This window comes from Rhinolophus hipposideros (assembly GCF_964194185.1).
Source record: "Rhinolophus hipposideros genome assembly, chromosome: 10".
NCBI lineage: Eukaryota > Metazoa > Chordata > Mammalia > Chiroptera > Rhinolophidae > Rhinolophus > Rhinolophus hipposideros.
Genome location: NC_138056.1, coordinates 24,947,989 through 24,960,174, shown reverse-complemented (window position 1 = coordinate 24,960,174; position 12,186 = coordinate 24,947,989). Strand labels below are relative to the sequence as shown.

The 12,186-nt window shown below is 36.2% G+C and overlaps 1 protein-coding gene and 1 pseudogene across 8 annotated transcripts in view; one reads left to right on the top strand and one right to left on the bottom strand.

The window, feature by feature from the left end:
• The window catches only part of IMMP1L (inner mitochondrial membrane peptidase subunit 1), a 69,479-nt gene that overhangs the window by 53,930 nt on the left and 3,363 nt on the right, over window positions 1-12,186 (bottom strand). The window lies entirely within an intron of this gene.
• On the top strand, window positions 3,026-4,936 carry LOC308503264 (heat shock cognate 71 kDa protein-like; annotated as a pseudogene). The gene has a single exon. The product of its transcript is annotated as a heat shock cognate 71 kDa protein-like (transcript).

Below are 12,186 nucleotides of genomic sequence, written 5' to 3'. Positions count from 1 at the left end.
AAAAAGAAATTGACACCAGATAATTTGGAAAATTCTCAGCTTATCGAGATTGTAAAAGATGCTAACATCACAAACATTAGGGAAATGCAAATCAAAACCACAATGATATACCACTTTAAGCTTACTAGAATATCCAAAAAACAGAAAATAACCAAAGTTGCTCAAGACGTGGAGAAATTGGAACCCTGGTGCAAAATGGTTCGGTAACGGTGGATAACTCTGGCAGTTCCTTCACAAAGATAAACACGGAACTACCACATGATCCAGCAATTCCACTTCTACGTATATACCTATAGGAACTAAAAGCAGGTGCTCTAACAGATATTGTATGCCAGTGGTTCATTGCAGCATTATTCACAATAAGCAAAAGATAGAAAAAACCCAAATATCTTTCAAGACATGTATGGATAAATGTGCTATATACCGTGTTTCCCTGAAAATAAGGCCTAGCCAGACAATCAGCTCTAATACGTCCTTTGGAGCAAAAATTAATGAGACCCTGACTTATATAAGAGCCGGTATATTATCATCTTATATTACACATTACATTATATCATATTAAAGACCCGGTCTTATAATATAGGAAAATGAGACCAGGTGGTCTTATATTAATTTTTGCTCCAAAAGACGCATTAAAGCTGATTGTCCGGCTACGTCTTATTTTCAGGGAAACACGGTACATACAATGGAATATTATTCAGCCATAAAAATGAAGTTCTGATACACAATACAAGATGGATGAACTTTGAAAAACACTATGCTAAGTGAAAAACATTATGCAAATGTTAACAAAGAACAAATGTCATATGATCCCCCTGATATGAGGTACCTAGATAGGTAAATTCATAAAGACAGGAGGTAGAATAGAAGTTACCAGAGACTGGGGCAATGGAGGAATGGAGAGTGGTTGCTCAATGGGTAAAGAGTTTCTGTCTGAGACGATGAAAAAGTTCTGGAAAGAGATGGTGGCAATGTTTACACAACACTGCAAATATACCTAAAGCCACTAAACTGTACACTTAAAAATGATTAAAATGGTAAATTTTATGTTGTATATATTTTATCACAAAAAAAGATGTTTGTTTGAAAAAAGGATCCAAGACCTTTATAGCTAGCTGAAAGGGCTCACATAACAACTTCAACTAGAGAATCAAGACTAGGCTACTGATAAGCTCTAAAATGAACATATTCCAATGCTCGGTAAATGATCACCACATATGATAGTAATTCATTAATTCCATGTGAGTTCATTTCGGAAATGTTAATAAAAACAGGAAACATGATTTATTTTATTTTTAAAAATTTAAACTTAGAATACCACAGATTACAAAATTATTTTCAAACCTTTCATTCTGCAGAATGACAAAATTATAATACGAAATGGCCTTTTAACTTTTTTTTTAATCTTACATCTTGGGGTATGAAAAATATAAAAAGTAAAAAAAATAGCTAAATAAAAGATGATCTTTAGGAGGATACTAATGCTGAGTTTGGGGCTAGGTGCGAATAGTAAATAAGAGCATGGGTTTTGTCATCAGACAGCCACGCTCTTCTGAGAAGCCTGGCTCTACCACTTAGTAGCTATGTGAATGTGATGGTTAATTTTATGTGTCAAATTGTCTGGACTACGCGGTGCCAGATAATGTGGTTAAACAGTATTAAGGGTGTTTATTTTGAGATGAGATTAACATTTGAGTTACTGGACTGAGCAAAGCAGATTGCCCTCCCTAATGCCAGTGGGCCTCATCCAATCTGTTGAAGGCCTGAATAGAATCAGCTTCAGACTAGTAAAAGGGAGTGAACAGCAGCAACTTACGAAAGATTTTGAAGAATTTCTAGAAGATAGAACATATGAAATCATAGCGATAGGTAGAATAGGGTGGAAAAAACAACAGTCTAGTACAGCATTTGGCAAACTAAGTTCACAGGGCAAATTTTCCAGGATACTACCTGCTTTTTGTATACCCTGCAACCTAACACTTATTTTTATACTTTTAAATGGCTGAAAGAAAAGATTTTGAGACATGTAAAAATTATATGAAATTCAAGTTTCAGTGTTCATAAATAAAGCATTATTAAAACACAGCTGTTATCATATATTAACGTATTATCTATGACTGGTTTCCAATGGCTGAGTTGAGTAGTTATAAAAGAGGCTGCAAGAGACAAAATACTATCTTGTCTCTGAAAAAGTATGCTGACCCCTGGCCAAGCACACACACGAGAGAATGTTTCAGGGAAGATGGAACTTTTCTTTCCAACTCCTAAGGCGTTGTGGGCAGAACCAACAGTTATGAAAGATAACTGACTTTAAAAAAAAAAAGAAGTATTACCTGCTTGACAGGAATTTGGGCTCCAATGTATGGTGTTTGGAAACCTAGGATAGATCCTCCTTATTTGGCTATTAGATAAGATCCCTACCTATCTGCTTGCTCTCTGTTTATCCACTAAGCAAAGCATACCAATAAATAAGTCCTACCTACCTACAAGGAATTTCCCATCAATATTCTTTCCATTTAGGGTAAAAATATGCTAGGGAAACAAAAGAAGAGAAAATCCACTCCAGTTAGTTATGTTATTCAATTGGTCATATAGCAATATGAATGGACAACCAAAGATTACCTATATTTAAAGAAACCACAAGAATGAAAAAGGCAGTCCATGACAGAAAACAGATGAAGCAACTCTGGAGAAATGAGAGGGAATTCAGGGAGGGGGAAAAAAGGAAAAGAATTCCATTTACCATCTTCCGAGGTTTACGATAAGATATTGCATCTATGAAACAAGAGGCATATGAGAGTAGAATTAAAAAGAACAAAGAGTAGAGTTTAAAGAAATTTAAAAAGCAATGCCTATCTACCATCTCCTCCCACATACAAAGAAATATAAAAGTTGGAATAGAAATTGAAGAAACAGTAACAACTCAAGGAGAGTAATAGTCTCTTTAAAAGTTGCAGGAGATTGAACGAGGGGGCAGCTGTAGGGATCTGTCTTCTTCACAAGACACATTTACACTGAAGCAACCATGTCTAAGGGACCTGCAGTTGGCATTGATCTGGGCACTCTTGTGTGGGTGTCTTCCAACACGGAAAAGTGGAAATAATTGCTAATGATCAGGGAAACCGAACCACCCCAAGTTATGTCACCTTTACTGATACTGAACGATTGCAAAGAATCAACTTGCAATGAACCCCACCAACACGGTTTTGGATGCCGAACACCTGAATGGACGTAGATTTCATGATGCTGTTGTTCAATCTGATATGAAGCACTGGCCCTTCATGGTGGTGAATGATGCTGGCAGGCCCAAGGTCCACGTAGAATACAAGCGAGAGACAAAAAGTTTCTATCCAGAAGAAGTGCCATCTATGGTTTTGACAAAGATGAAGGAAACTGCAGAAGCCTACCTCAGGAATACTGTTACCACTGCTGTCGTCACAGTACCTGCTTACTTCAATGACTCTCGGAGACAGGCTACCAAAGATGCTATTGCTGGTCTCAGTGTGCTTAGAATCAGTGAACCAACTGCTTCTGTTCTTGCTTACAGCTTAAACAAAAAGGTTGGAGCTGAAAGAAATGTGCTGATCTTTGACTTGGGAGGTGGCACTTTTGATGTGTCAATTCTCACAATTGAAGATGGAATCTTTGAGGTCAAATCTACAGCTGGAGACACCCACTTAGGTGGAGAAGACTTTGACAACCGGATGGTCAACCATTTCATTGCAGGGTTCAAGTGCAAGCATAAGAAGGACATCAGTGAGAACAAGAGGGCTGTCCATTGCCTCCGTACAGCTTGTGAACACGCTAAGCGTACACTCTCTTCCAGCACCCAACCCAGTATTGAGATTGATTCGCTCTATGAAGGAATTGACTTCTATACCTCTATCACTCGTGCCCGATTTGAAAAATTGAATGCTGACCTTTTCCGTGGCACCCTGGACCCTGTAGAGAAAGCCCTTCGGGATGCCAAGCTCGACAAGTCCCAGATCCATGACACTGTTTTGGTGGGTGGTTCTACCCGTACCCCAAAGATTCAGAAACTCCTACAGGACTTCTTCAATGGAAAAGAGTTGAATAAGAGGATCAATCCTGATGAGGCTGTTGCTCATGGTGTAGCTGTCCAGGTGGTCATCCTACCTGGAGACAAATGTGAAAATGTTCAAGATTTGCTCCTGTTAGATGTCACTCCTCTTTCCCTTGGCACTGAAACTGCTGGTGGAGTCATGACTGTCCTCATCAAGGGCAATACTACCATTCCTATCAAGCAGACACAGACCTTCACTACCTATTCTGACAACCAGCCTATTGTTCTTATTCAGGTTTATGAAGGTGAGCGGGCCACAACCAAGGATAACGATTTGCTTGGCAAGTTTGACCTCACAGGCACACCTCCTGCACCTCGAGATGTTCCTCAGATTGAAGTCACTTTTGATATTGATGCCAACGGCATCCTCAATGTCTCTGCTGTGGATAAAAGTACAGGAAAAGCGAACAAGATTACCATCACTAATGACAAGGATCGCCTGAGCAAGGAAGACATCGAGCACATGGGCCAGGAAGCTGAGAAGTACAAAGCTGAAGATGAGAAGCAGAGGGACAAGGTGCTTTCCAAGAATTCACTTGAATTCTATGCATTTAACATGAAAGCAACTGTTGAAGATGAAAAATCCAAGGCAAGATCAATGATGAGGACAAACAGAAGATTCTTGACAAGTGCAATGAAATCATCAACTGGCTTGATAAGAATCAGACTGCAGAGAAGGAAGAATTTGAACATCAGCGGAAAGAGCTGGAAAAAGTCTGCAATCCTATCCTTACCAAGCTGTACCAGAGTGCAGGAGGCATGCCAGGAGGGATGCCTGGAGGCTTCCCTGGAGGTGGAGCCCCTCCTTCCGGTGGTGCCTCTTCTGGACCCACCATTGAAGATGTTGATTAAGCCAACCTTGAGCATAAATTTAATATTGTTCCACACAAAATATGGAAGGACCCAAATTTGTAGCAAATTCACAGCAGTTTTAAAGTTGAGCTGCTATATACTAAAAAAAACTGGGCATTCTTAATACTTGAATATGGAATATGTGCACAGGGAAAGGAAATAATGATGTACTTTATAAGCACTGTATTGTAAAGTGGAAAATGCGATGTCTGAAATAAAACTATTTAAAATTGACACCAAAAAAAAAAAAGTTGCAGGAACACTCTTCTCCCTCCTCCAAAACACACACGCGCGCACAAAAAAAATAACAGAAAGAACCCAGGGAATGCAGAGCAGGAAAAAAAAAGTATATATCCCCTAGCCACATCTTTCATCTAGAGCAGAGCTTGTCAAACTAGGGACCATCAGCCAAATCCAGCTGACTCCATTTTAGCAAATAAGGTTTTACTGGAACACAGCCATGCTCATTCATTTACAAGTTGTCGATGGCTGCTTTTGTGCTACAGCAGCAGAGCTAAGTCACAACAGAGACCACATGGTCTGCAAAGCCTAAAATATCTACTATTTGGTCTTTTACAGAAAATGTTTGCCAAATCTTGATCTAGAGCTATGTTGTCCAATATAGTAGTAACTAGCCCAATGTAGTGTTTAAATTTAAGTAAATAAAATAAAATTTAAACTTCAGTTCTTCAGTTATATTAACCACACTGCAAGTGCCCAATAGCCACATGTATTTAATGACTATTGTACTAGACAGTGTAGATTTTGTGACACGTGAAAATTATATGAGATTCCATCAACACAGGAAGTTCTACTGGACAAGGCTTATCTGGAAATTACCTTAATAGATTACCAGTACTGTTAATTCTTGTTTTAAAAAAAGTACTATAGTGAAGAAAAGAAAAAACCTACGTGAAAGGAAGCAGTAAGAAAGATTAAATTCAGAAAAAGAAATTAGCAATATTAGAAAAGGTAATAATGCATATAATCTAAGATGTCATTCCATGAAGAGTACCACTAAAATATATGTTCACATATTTCAAAGTTAATATTTTTTTAAATATTTCAAAGTTATTCAGAAAGAAAAACATGAATCGAGAGAAAATCCAAAGATAAAGATACAACGCTGTAAATGAAAATCTAAATATCATCATAATATGGATGAGATTATAATAGAATTCAATGTACAGAATGAAATTAATGCTACCAAATTTGAAAATACAAACATGTTTCCTAAGAAAATGTAACTAAGAAAGGTAGGCTTAAGTATATAGAGCAAGAGCCATGAATAAAAAGTTTTACAAAAGTTGTGTAATACATTCCTCCATGAGCTAACGATGAGAACATTTGCTAGGATTCTTAATTTTCATTTATCCTGTTAGAAGTTTCATATCCAGTATATGGAGTACCTCAGATTATTAACTAGAAAACAGTCAATATATATTTCCCTCGGCTAACACTAGTCATTGGGCCAAGAATTATGTATTTCTTCAAAGAGGAGCTTCACTAGTCTGTGTGACCCTTCATGCATTATCAGCAGATATCATGTAAGAAACTTAACATGGAACGATTTTAAATATTTGGCCTTACCCTGGGCTCCCATAATTATTCATTCTGAGGGGGAATTAATCACACCTTACCAGAAATGTCCGGGACAGTTAGAACAACACACAGGCTTTGATTAGCACAGCAGCTTTATGCCTATGAGACTCCTCAAGTTGATACACAAAAGTTGTTGATACGGACACAGTCCGTAGCTGTTCAGTTTCTTACTTGGGCTACATGCAAAGATGAATGACAGTCTTTGATCAGGAGATATACCAATGCCAAATCATTTTAGTTCTGGATGTTTTTCTATAATCACTCAAAATTTTTAGTGTTTTACTGTTTACCACTAAAAGTGTCTTGTTCACTTTTATAGATACACTTGACAAATCTCTTTGAACAAAAACATGTTTATCTTTTAACACATATACCCTATAACAATGAATATTCCAAGATATTAGTATGCAATGGATTTTTAAATTTTAACTTAAACCCTCCAGTTTTCTGTTTATATTTAAATATCCACTAAAATTAGGATGACATAAGTACTCATGTGCTCTAGAAAGTCCCTGATTACACCTGCTTTCTTGGAATCCAATATAATTCAGTATTTTGGCACTCTCAACAGTGTCCTAAAATTTTTATAGGTCAATGAGAAAATCAAAACAAAAAGTCAAAACTATTTAGAAATAAATGATGAAAATGTAAAACGTTAAAATTTGTAGGATGCAGCTAATGCAGTACTTAGAGAAAATTATATCCTTAATTATAAACAGCATAGTAGAAGACAGAAAATCAACGAAGTAATTAAGCTATTATCACAGGGAGGGAAACAAACATCTCAGCAAATCAAAACCAAAGAATGTAGAAAGAAAAAAATAATAGGGACCAGTAATTAATAAAATAGAAAGTAAACATAAAACAAAATTTTAAAAGCCAAACGTTGGGTTGTTTTAGAAAGATAAATAAAAATGAAAAATTCATAGCAAACCTAACAATAAAAAAAATAGCAAAAAGAAACACGAATAACCAATATTAGCAATTTTTTTAAAAGGAGAAATAATACAGTCACTAAAAGCGTAGCTAAGAGCTGCTTCTGTTATGGTCAAGTAAGCTCACAACAGACAAACCCTCTCATAGATAAACCATAAACTCAGGACAAACTAAAAAATATACATAGGAAGGCTCTATAAATTAAACAGAAACAAAAAGATTTGGGGGGATGTCAAAATTATAAAAAAGTACTGCCAAAGAGCGAGTTTCTTATTTATACTGATTTAACTTAAGCACAGTAAAACACAGGTGCTTAAAACTCAGAAAAAAACAAGTCACTCTTCTGAAGAACCTGAAGAATCTCAAATTAATGGAATGAACAATCCAGAAAGAACTCTACCTAACACGTGTGCCTTTATTTATGAAAAAGTGATTCAATAACAGGGAAAGAAATGCCTATTCAATAAATGGCGCTAGGTCAAAAGGGTTATCTATATAGGAAAAACAAATACACCTTTGCATTGCCTCACACCAAAGACAAAAAAATCAATTCTGACAGAATGGAGAGTGAAATATTTAAAAGTAGACAGCAGGGTTTTTAGAAGAAAACATTGAGGTCATCTTTGGAATCTTTAAGTAGGCAAACCTAGCCATAAAGCACTAGACCATAAAGAGAAAAACTGATACATCAAAATACATTTTGACTAAAATCAAGGCAATTAAGAATGTGAAAAGGCAAGTCACAGACTAAGAGAAGGTATTAGTAACACATTTACTTGAGACTGGACTCTTATACAAAATATAAAAATAACTAAAAACCCAGGGAGAAAGACAATCCCATTTTTAAAAATTGACAAAGACATGAACAGTCTCCTTGGTTAAGGATGAGAAACAACTGAAATTCTCAAATATTCCTCGTAAGAATGTAAATTGGTAATGCCACATTAGAAAAATGTTTAGCCACAAACAGTAAACTAGCCAAAACACTTTCAACAGTAGAATGGATGGATAATGAACTGTGATATATTTACACAATACTATGCAGCAATACTATACAGAAATAATCCACAACTGTACACATTAATAATAATCATTTCACAAATAGAATGTTGAACAAAAGAAGTCAAACACAAGCGTAAACAGTGTATGACTTCATTTATATAAAGTACAAAAGTAGGTAGAAGAAACTTGTGATGGTGGAAGTCAGGAATGTGGTTTCCCTTTGTGAGTACACTGACAGGAAGTAAAAGGGTGCTATGTGGTATCCAAGAACACCCTCTGCGCAGACATGACCTCGGTCAGCATTCATTCATTCAACCATGCTGCCAGAATACCATCAGGCCCTGTAGTAAGTTTCCACAGTATCTCTTATATGCTTTACATTTACTAACACAACAGTAATATGGACCCTAGGTCTCAGAAAAGCCCCTGAAATACCAACCAAAAGAGTATCCATTTTGTCATTGGGGTACTAGTGGCCTACCATGACCATTATGTTTCCTGGTGTACTTTAAATAGATCACGGCAGTCTTCCCATTGTACCTGAAGACCTTCCATTGTGCCTAAAGAATACCTACTTGGAACCCTTGTGGAAATGGTCCCACTATGTGGCCACAAGGGGGATATGTGTTGCTTATGGAACCCTCAGATTGAGATTTTATATAGCTGACTTCATTTTGGGGAGACGTGCTTATATTTTTAGAGCCTTTATTATTTTAGAAGAGTTTTAGGGTTACAACAAAATTGAGAGAAAGGTACAGAAATTTCCCACATACTCCTGACCCCATACATGTATAGCTTCCCCCCTTATCAACATCCCTCACCAGAATGGTACATTTTTTACAAGGATGAACCTAGAGTGACAAATGATAATCACCCAAGTCCACAGTTTACCATAGGGTTTACTTTTGGTGCTGTACATCCTATGGGTTTGGACCAAAATACAATGACATATATTCATTATATCATACAGAATAATTTCACTCCCCTAAAAATCTTCTATGATCTGCCTATTCATCTCTCCCCTTAAACACTTCTAGCAACCAATGATCTTTTTATTGTCTCCATAGTTTTGCCTTTTCTAAAATACATAGTTGGAACCAATATGCAACTTTTTCCGATTGGCTTCTTACACTTAGTAATTTGCATTTAAGGTTCCTCCATGTCTTCTCACAGCTTGATTAGCTCATTTGTTTTTTACACTGAATAATATTCCACTGTCTGGACTAGCACACTTCATTTATCCATTCACCTACTTATGGATATCTTGGTTGCTTCCAAGTTTTCACAATTAAGGATAAAGCTGCTATAAACATCCATGTGCTGGTTTTTATGTGGATATATGTGCAACTCCTTTCAGTAAATCAAGAATCATAATTGATGAATTGTATGGTAAGAGTATTTAGTTTTGTAATAAATCTCCAAACTGTCTTCAAAAAATGGCTGTACCATTTTGTATTCTTGGCAGCAATGTATGAGAGTTCCTATTGCTTCACATCCTCGCCAGCATTTCGTGTTGTCAGTGTTCTGGATTTTGTCCATTATAATAGGTGTACAGTGGTATCTCTATGTTTTAATTTGCATTTCCCTGATGACAGATGATATGGAGCATATTTTCATATGCTTATTTGTCATCTGTATCTTCTTTGCTCAGGTATCTGTTATGGTTTTTGGCCCCTTTTGAAATCAGATTATTTTCTTACTGTTAAGAGTTCTTTGTATATTTTGGATAACAGTACTTTATCAGATGTATAATATCTTTTGCAAATATTTTCCTCCCGGTCTGTGGCGTTTCTTCGCACTTTCTTGACATTGTCTTTCACAGAGCAGTTTTTAATTCTAATGAAGTCCAGCTTACTAATTTTTTCTTTCATGTATCATGTCTTTGATGCTGTACCTAGAAAAAGCATTACCATACCCAAAGTTCTCTAGATTTTCTCCTATGTTACCTTCTAGGAGTTTTATATTTTACATTTATGTATGTGATCCACTTTAATTTTTCTGAAGGGTGTATGGTCTGTGTCTAGATTTTTTTTTTTTGTATGTCTAGTTGTTCCAGCAACATTTATTAAAAAGACCTTCTTTGCTCTGCTGTATTGGCTTAGCTCATTTCTCAAAGATTAGTTGACTATACCTGAGTCTATTCCTGGGATCTCCATTCTTGTGCTCAGACCACACAGTCTTGATTACTATAGCTTTATAGTAAGTCTTGAAGTTAGGCAGCATCAGCCTTCCTACTTTGTTATTCTCCTTCAATACCTCGTTGGCTATTTGTGGTCTTTTGCTTCTCCGCATAAACTTTAGAATCATCTTATCAATATCCATAAAATAACTTGCTGGGATTTTTATTGGGATTGCATTGCATCTATAGAGTATGTTGGGAAGAACTGATATTGTGACAATATTTAATCTCCTATCCATAAAAATGGAGTATCTCTTCATTTATTTAGTCCATCTGAGTTTTGTAGTTTTCCTCATATAGACCTTGCATATATTTTTAGATTTATACCTAAGTATTTCAGTTTTTGGCTACTAATGTAAATTGTACTGTTTAAAATTCCAATTCCGCTTGTTCATTGTTGTTATATAGCAGCTGATTTCATTTTAATACGATGCCTTCACTGAATGTGTATGCTGAAGTGAGATGTGAATAATAAGTAGAAGTTACCTAGTGGTCTTTTGGAAGAAGGGAACATGGTGAGTACAGAAAAACAAATGAATGCCAAAGTGCAGAGAATAAAGAAATTTATAGCAATATGGCCAGAGAGGTAGACAGAGGGAACTACATGCAGGTCCTTAAGAAGTTTTGTTTTTATATTATATGACCAGACTTCTATTTTGAAAAGATCAGGATGGCTCTTGAATGGAAAGTGTACTACAGGAGAACCAAAGATGACGGCTAAATGAGCTAGAATGGATTAGAGAGCTATTAAGAGGTAAACTCCACATGTCTTGGTAATGGACTGGATATGGCAAAATGAAGCTTGAGAGAGGAATTGAGTGTAGTGAGGTTCCTTAGCTTAGGCAACTAATTCTACAAATGGTCACTAGAGGAAGTTCAGTCTGGGGCATTATGAGTTTGAGGTCCCACTAAGACTTTCAAGAAACAGGTAAAGTAAGTATCTAAATTTATTACTCTGGAGGTCAGAAAAGCAATCTGGACTATAAATGTTAGTCAGCGGTATATAGACAATAGTATATAAATGGTAACTGAGGTCCTGGGAGTGGATGAAGATAAGACTATGGAATAAAAAGAGAAAATGGTCTTAAGGACTCCAAGATTTTATGGCAGAAAGCAGGAACCTTATTTCATTTTACACCCTTTAACCATTGAAGTATCCACTCCTTTCAAATCCCTCTCCGGTGCTTCAGATTCCATTCCTTCCACTTCATTCAGGTTCTTTTCTTTATCTATTGTCTAGAGTTGTTTTCCAGTACCTTCATTCTCTCTAACAATAAAACTCCTCCCTTAAATCTTTGTCATCTCTCTATCCTCCTTCACAGTAAAGCTTTCTAAAACGTAAAATGTTCTAATTTTACGTAATATTCAGCTTCACTTGACATTCAACTCTAAATACAATTATTTGACTTTTCAGTTTACTACCTCATCAAATTTGTCCTTAACAAAGCCAAAATACACCATTATTATTAAATCAAATAATCCCTTTCCAATCTTAGTTTATTATCTGTTCCTCTGTCCAGCTTTTAAATGT